Below are 7,134 nucleotides of genomic sequence, written 5' to 3'. Positions count from 1 at the left end.
GTCATTTCCACTCTTATTGGTAATCCATCCAGCTACTCTAGGAGGAATCCTGGGAAGGGATCACTCAGTGGTTTCATGCCCTGGAAACCCATATAATCACTGCTCTTGTTTGTTACATTGAAAACGTGTCCAACATTGTGTATGTGGGCGTTGACACTCAACCTCATTTGATAGCTTATAGGGATATCTTTTGGCCAACTTGCCAGCTTGGGTTGTAGTTCTGGTCACAAGACACAATCTTGTTTGTGAGGAAGGATAGCTCAGGGGCAATGCGTTCATCTTGGAAACAAAACAACACAGCAACACAGGGTCGAATCTCGATCTCGCACTTATATATATAAAAAAAATAAAATTATAACAATTGCTCTGGCTGTTAGGAGACAGGAAGAAAACGCACAGACTGAATTAACAAATGTTGATTTATTTCTCAATAATTTTGTTTTGCATTAACTTTATGTTAAGCATATTTCAGTCAAAACAATAAGTAAAGCATCAGTATTACATTTCACCAATGAACATTTGCTTTATTTTTTAAACTGATTTTTTTAGACAGGTGATGATTTTACAATTCTAGGACCAGCTATTCACTTCTCAAGCGCTTTTAAACAACAGTTTCCACCATGCCTTTTAATTGCATTTCGTGATGTGTACTCCTCAATTTTGAACTCCTAAGATGTCATGTTGGTCTGGAGGGATGAGCTTCTCCTGCTCCGCCAGACACTGCACCAGGTTTTACCCTGGAAGTCACCACTGGAACGAGGATCTTATTTGCGTGGCCGCCACTGGTTACACCTGTTGTGCTGTCACAACCACTGAGTTGGCAAGACGATTGAGTCACTGTGCACCCTGGGATTTTGCCACTTCTTACTTAAACATGCGTGTCCATGTCACAACAATGAACAAATCGGAAAAAAACAAAACAGTGTTGTCGACCCAATTTCATTAGCTGAATTTTGTACGTTGGCTAAAAGAAACTTCAGAAAACGATGACCATGCGAAAGAAGGACATTCTACAGAGCACCACTCTGGCTTATTCTGCTGCTTATTTCCTAGACATGCAACTTTGTTCTATTTTAACAAAGGTCAACACTATGGGATGGAAAGAATGTGCTATCATGAACACATTGCATTACATGTGTTCTTTCAAAGCACTGAGTAATTGGGGACAGCTCCATCAATATATATTCTAAACAGATCAGAGGGTAAAACAGAACACTGCACACTGCATACTGTATCCATATCTTGACTTTAGATTAATTGACCATTCTACTATTCAGGTGGCATCAAACAGATGCTGGCGGCGAGTGTAACAAAACGTCATCCACGCATTGTATGTCATAGATGGCGATTGGGGTCATCAGAGAGGGCCTTGCAGAAAAGAGAGATAATGGGATGAACGGATGAGTGAAAATGATCAATGTGTTTTAGAAACGATGGAATGGAAGGGTCCTGTTTTCCATGGTATTCTATCTCTCTTAACATGCGCAAATAAGCAAAAGAGGGAGTGATGACACCTACTCTTTAGATGTCTTGCTTATATGAAATCTAATTGTTACCCAGTGTTATATATAGTCTTGTACATTGTCACTGGCCTGGAGTGATTGCCAATAGAATGTGATGTACGATGCAGCCAGGAGAATGTTGAGTGCATCAGTGTATGAATGTTCTGAGTGAGTCAGTTGGGGGCCTGAGCTGGAGTGAGTGGATGGCCGGTGGGTGTTCTCCTTCATGTGTACTGTACTACCCATCCCTGTCCATGTCCTGTCATCCATCTACAGTATATACCTAAGAGTAACTGGAACTGTACTTATTGTACCAATAAAGCATACCTGGAACAACATCAGTCTCCACAGCTGGTCTGTGTGTCCCGTGTGACTAATAAGAGACTTTATTACATTGGCGACGAGAGTTAAAGAACCCAGGAATATGGAGAAATGCAACTTAAAAGGACAAAGTGCAACTTAGGAGCTGCAGCTACAAAAATGTACAGTAAGGAGAGCTGTGGGGGGAAAGCAGCTTAAGAGTGACCCACCGTTCCCCCAAAGACTCTAAAATAAACATCCTGCTCAGCTCCAGTGTTGAAAATGTATAATGTGCCACTGGACTCTGGGAGGGAGGTCCCCAGCATCCAATAATTTCCCCTGAGTTCCCTCATATAAATGTGCACTAAAAGGAAGAATATGCCCCAGAGATCTTAGTGGGGACAAAAGGGCCCTGCTAGCTGAGGATTGGCCTTTTGCAGGAGCCCCGTTCAAATTAATAACTAAAAAGATAACTGTCAACGGAGGAGTTGGGGGGCGGCGTTTGTCAATGAAATGCTGTAACTTCATAGAGTGTTTTACAGTTTCATTGACCACTCTATACATCCTCCAAACCACCGGGTGGCGCCAGAGCTCCGTTCACTCATAATATTAACTGTGGAAATGTATACATAAAAGAAGTGCGCAGCCCGTAATGAAAGACATTTTATATGCCAGGTTTTTTGCGTGTATTAAACAAATACCTCCCATCTGGAATGAATATGGATAAAGTTGCAGCTTGATTTTACCCAACATCCTGCCTGTATTTCAAAAAATGCTCCGTGAAAGGACGGTTGACAGCACAGGCCCAGTGAGGTCTGTCCTCCTCCAGCCCTTCGAGTGAATGATGACGTATGTTAGCATTCACTGGGTGATGGTGATCCATGGAATGCGGAACGAACAATGAAAGGAAGTGATACGTGTCAGTTTCGTTTCTTCATGTTAAGATGGATTAATGGAGCAAACACTTGCTGCCGTGTGCGTACCTTAACAAAGCTTTAGTTTGGGGCGCTGAAAGGAACATTTTGCAAGACATTTTCTTTATTATTATATACATCAACAGAACTAAAGTCACAATGTGAGCAAGCAGCATATTTGTGAAATAAGCTACGGGAAACCCCTTCCTTTGGCATCATTATTTGGATTGAAGTATGTTTGGCAATAATGCAAACCTGACAATTTACATTTTTTTCTTTATTTTATTTGTTTTTTCTTAATGAATCTGGAAAAGCCACCATGGACTTATGCAACACTTATCAATATAAATGGAAAAACGTATTTAAAATTTTTTAAGCACAAAGTAATAATAATATTTTTTTTATTTTCTCAAATTTCCACCATCACCAAGAAATGTTTATATACTGAATAATGTATGTTATGGTTATGGTGTTAAGGGTCTGATTTACCCTTTGGAGAGTTGTTGAACAAAACATTAGTTACATTGGATACCCTGCAATTGACTTTGGGCCATTGTCTTGCTCAGTTTGTGTGATGTTGTGGCCCACTGTTATGTGTTCCATCCCGGCCATGACACACGTGTTGTAGTTTATGGTCGCGGTGTAGGGTATTCCTGTTAATGTGTACTAATCAAATAGTCTTGGAGATATTTGAAGCAAGGTGAGAATTTTAAATTTCCACTAGAGCCACAAAGAAAAATGTGGTGGTATGTATACTCTTTTTTGAGGTATATGTTATATGCGTACGCTCTAATGTGAGATGCTTAAGTGGCCAACCGACTGCATAAGGGTTGCGCCATGAAAGAGTTTGGGCAGCTGACTGAACAAGGGTTGTGCCTAGAAAAAAAGAAAAATCTTTTTTTATTGCCGGCAAATGTACATTCTGTATATATATGGTGCGCACTTTTGCATTAGTTACTGTTAAGCATTCACCATTGTTCCTTTAGTAATAGTTTTAAGCTTAAGACCTCCGGTGCTGCCAGGAGCACCTCATCTGTTACATGTAGTTCATCTGTGTGAGATTCTGGTTGTGTTTAGATTCATGAGTGGGCGAGTGATGTGTATTTGGCTGACCTTCCTCCACCCCGAATGAAAGGATGATGTTTGTGTGTATGAACCTGATATGAAAGGGAGATGTCACGCGTGGGTACATCCGGTATGAAAGGGAGATATTATGCTATGGTTGAATCTGGTATGAAAGGGAGATGTTATATATAGTCTTGTACATTGTCACTGGCCTGGAGTGATTGCCAATAGAATGTGATGTATGATGCAGCCAGGAGAATGTTGAGTGCATCAGTGTATGAATGTTCTGAGTGAGTCAGTTGGGGGCCTGAGCTGGAGTGAGTGGATGGCCGGTGGGTCTTCTCCTTCATGTGTACTGTACTACCTATCCCTGTCCTTGTCCTGTCATCCAGACTACTGTAAATACCTGAGAGTAACTGGAACTGTACATATTGTACCAATAAAGCATACCTGGAACAACATCAGTCTCCACAGCTGGTCTGTGTGTCCCGTGTGACTAATAAGAGACTTTATTACACCCAGACGACAGAAAAACAGATTCAACCGGCTGCTGGACTTTGAAACTTTAGCAAACATATGTCCAGGAAGGAGAACTTCTAGAATAAAACATTCTTTGCAATAATGGAAACAGTTTCCAGATGTTAGTAAATTATTCGAGTACACAGTACATGTGTGCCTAAATGCTTATTCCATATCGGGACAGCGTGCACATTTCAGATTGAACCCCTCCCCCTGCCCCCCCGGAATAGTCTTCACAGAAACACACAAGAGTGTCACCTCTAACCTAGACTGGGCCTGAGACGTTATGGACTTGGAAAAGCAGATATCCTGTGGATCCCTTCGTCTCGCTGGCCATGCGTGAAGGGAAACCAATTCCAGAGCAGCGGAAAAGGCACTACGGAGAAGCATGAGGTGGGTGGCACACTACCCTTTGCTTGTCTGAGAAAGCATAAATTACTGACAATGGAATCTTTGAAAACAGATCTTCCTTTGGGCAGAGTGTCACATTTGATCAAACAGTTGGTTGAGGCACAATGACTGCTATTGAGGGGATTTCCTCTAAGTCGAACCGTAGAAGTCTGACATTCTTGAATTCAAGGTGGTGCTTCAACCGATGCACAATCCACAGATGTTTGCACATTTACACACTATTGATCAGTGCATATTTCTTCTTGCTGGGATTTCCTGTGTTCAGATTGCACTTGAGTGCACAGGCTCATGCCTGAAACCTGAGAAACTGAAACAGAAAGATCATTTATTTTCAGGCAGGAAGAACTATACATTCCACTGGTGACCATCTCCATTTAAGTCATGCAATATAAATACATGTGTTAGGCAGCTGCAGCACTGAAAGAGCTCTTTCCAAAATATAGAGCCAGTTTCATCTTTCGCAAGTTTAAACCGAACAATACAATATCCAACCTAATGCAAAGTTTTACTGATGGCACCAACGCACCAACCAGAGAACTAATAGGGCTTATACTGACTACAACCCAATACAACCACACATTCAAAGCATTGATTCCATCGAAAGAAAAATAACTACTCATTCAATGAAGACATAATCTCTATGCTTAAATATTAATCCCAAATCTGTAATCTGGATAAACATAAATTGTTGCTTGCATCCGTGCGGGTTGCTTTCCCACCCCTGTGGTTCCGACTATCAGGCTGCAGACCCCCTGAATGTAAGAAGGGCCTCTCTGTTTGCTAGTGTTAGTACCAGGTTGTGTGCACCTTTTCTGTGTCTGTGCCTATAAATGCACACCCAGTTCAAGGTTCCAGCAAAGGTTGTTGAGATAATGGCATTATGGCCCATCATCAGGTCAATGGCCTTGTCATGTCACTTCCTGTGATGTCATCAGGGGGCAAGGTGGCCCATGATGTAATGTCTGCTATCCATAGGAGTTTGGTCAATTGTTAGGTGATTGTGAGGGCATCTTTGCTGAAGCTACATGTTTCTGGGGACTGCTTCGAGATGCATGTTGCCACAGTTCATTGTTGGCATGGTTGGTGCATGAAGGCCTAGTGGTCATGCATGTGAGATATGAATGTCCTCAGGAATTAAAGAGCCTTGTTCATGCCAGCTAGGTGGTTCCTTGATTCATGGCAGAATAGAATGTTTCACTGCTAGGATCTGTAGACTGACAAGGACCCCTCCCCCCGTCTCAAGTGCTGAAGCCTAAAGTTTGGAACACCACTCAGTATCAAGCAGCTGGTCTTAAGGCCTAAATGTACAATGTGTAGATAGAAAAAACCGTGCCGCACATGGTTTCATGGGTTATTCATGGGATCTTTGTGTCCACTCTGGGCTGCGGTGGGAGCCAGGGCAACTGTTTCAAGAGAGCAGAAATATTGGCATAGGGTTTCAGCTCAAAATTAACCAAGCTGCCTTCTACTGCCTTCTACTGAGTAGCCTTCCATTTCTATAACATTCTCCCAAGGAGGTCCTGCTTACATAATGGTACCCATGAAAAATGGGTGTTCCACGGTTTTGCAAATTGGCATTTTTCATCACAAAAGAGAGTTTGGAGTTAACAATGATGCTGGGATTAATTGGCAAGTACACTAAAAGTACGCCAGCTTTGTACTCATTCAGAAACAGAAAATACAATTGTATGTAGCACTGAGCTGAGCTAAGACTGCTGTATGTCACTAGCGCGGTGTCAGCTGTACATCATCATCATCATCAGACGTGATCAGTCTCCAAAAACAAATCTCTGATGTATTCTAGGAAGAATAAACAAAATTATATTATTTGTTAGTGTTAGGGAGAATTCTCATAAATGTGCTAATTCCCTTCACCTTAGAGAACCCCAGCAACTATGCTGGATTTTGAGGACTTGATTGTTTTACCTGGAAAGAGTGTGAGCCTTTTTCCCACTCTTTCATATATTTTGATGTGTGTTTTACTCTTGTGTTCTTTGATTATGGAGTTTTAAGATCACTCTATAGGCATCTTTTCATGTGTGTCACACAGCACCCTCAGGGCAGTGACACAGGGATGTCTTTTTAGACTTCCCGAAGATTTAAATACCTTCTCTGGGATAAACTACTGTTTCCCAGAGAATGTAAAGTTAAAATGACTTTACTAGTCTTTTTAAATTCCTAGACCCAGCACACACTATCTTCGTATAGAGTGCTGCAGGGGTTACCTAGTATCCCCTGTGTCTAGAAACACAGGTAGCAGTCAAATGCTACCCTTTTCTATTGAAATGGCTGGTGGCAGTGGTTTTACAACAAACTACCATGATTTTTACCGACCGTGAACACTGGTAGCTAAAAATTGTGGAGCCATGTTTTTCAAGATGGCGCCTTAAGCCCCTTTTTTTAAACAGGACCCGGTCTTCTTT

At 41.7% G+C, this 7,134-nt stretch overlaps 1 protein-coding gene across 1 annotated transcript in view; it reads right to left on the bottom strand.

Moving 5' to 3' along the window:
- Positions 1-401: 401 nt before the first annotated feature.
- The window catches only part of PKHD1L1 (PKHD1 like 1), a 361,418-nt gene continuing 354,685 nt past the window's right edge, over positions 402-7,134 (bottom strand). The window contains exon 79 of the mRNA XM_069622133.1: positions 402-5,018. The gene's annotated coding sequence lies outside the window, so the exon portion shown is untranslated. The remainder of the gene's footprint in view (positions 5,019-7,134) is intronic.

The sequence above is a fragment of the Ambystoma mexicanum genome, chromosome 5q (genome assembly GCF_040938575.1).
Source record: "Ambystoma mexicanum isolate Mex_15411 chromosome 5q, UKY_AmexF1_1, whole genome shotgun sequence".
In the NCBI taxonomy this organism is placed as follows: Eukaryota; Metazoa; Chordata; class Amphibia; order Caudata; family Ambystomatidae; genus Ambystoma; species Ambystoma mexicanum.
This window is presented reverse-complemented; position numbering and strand designations above follow the sequence as displayed.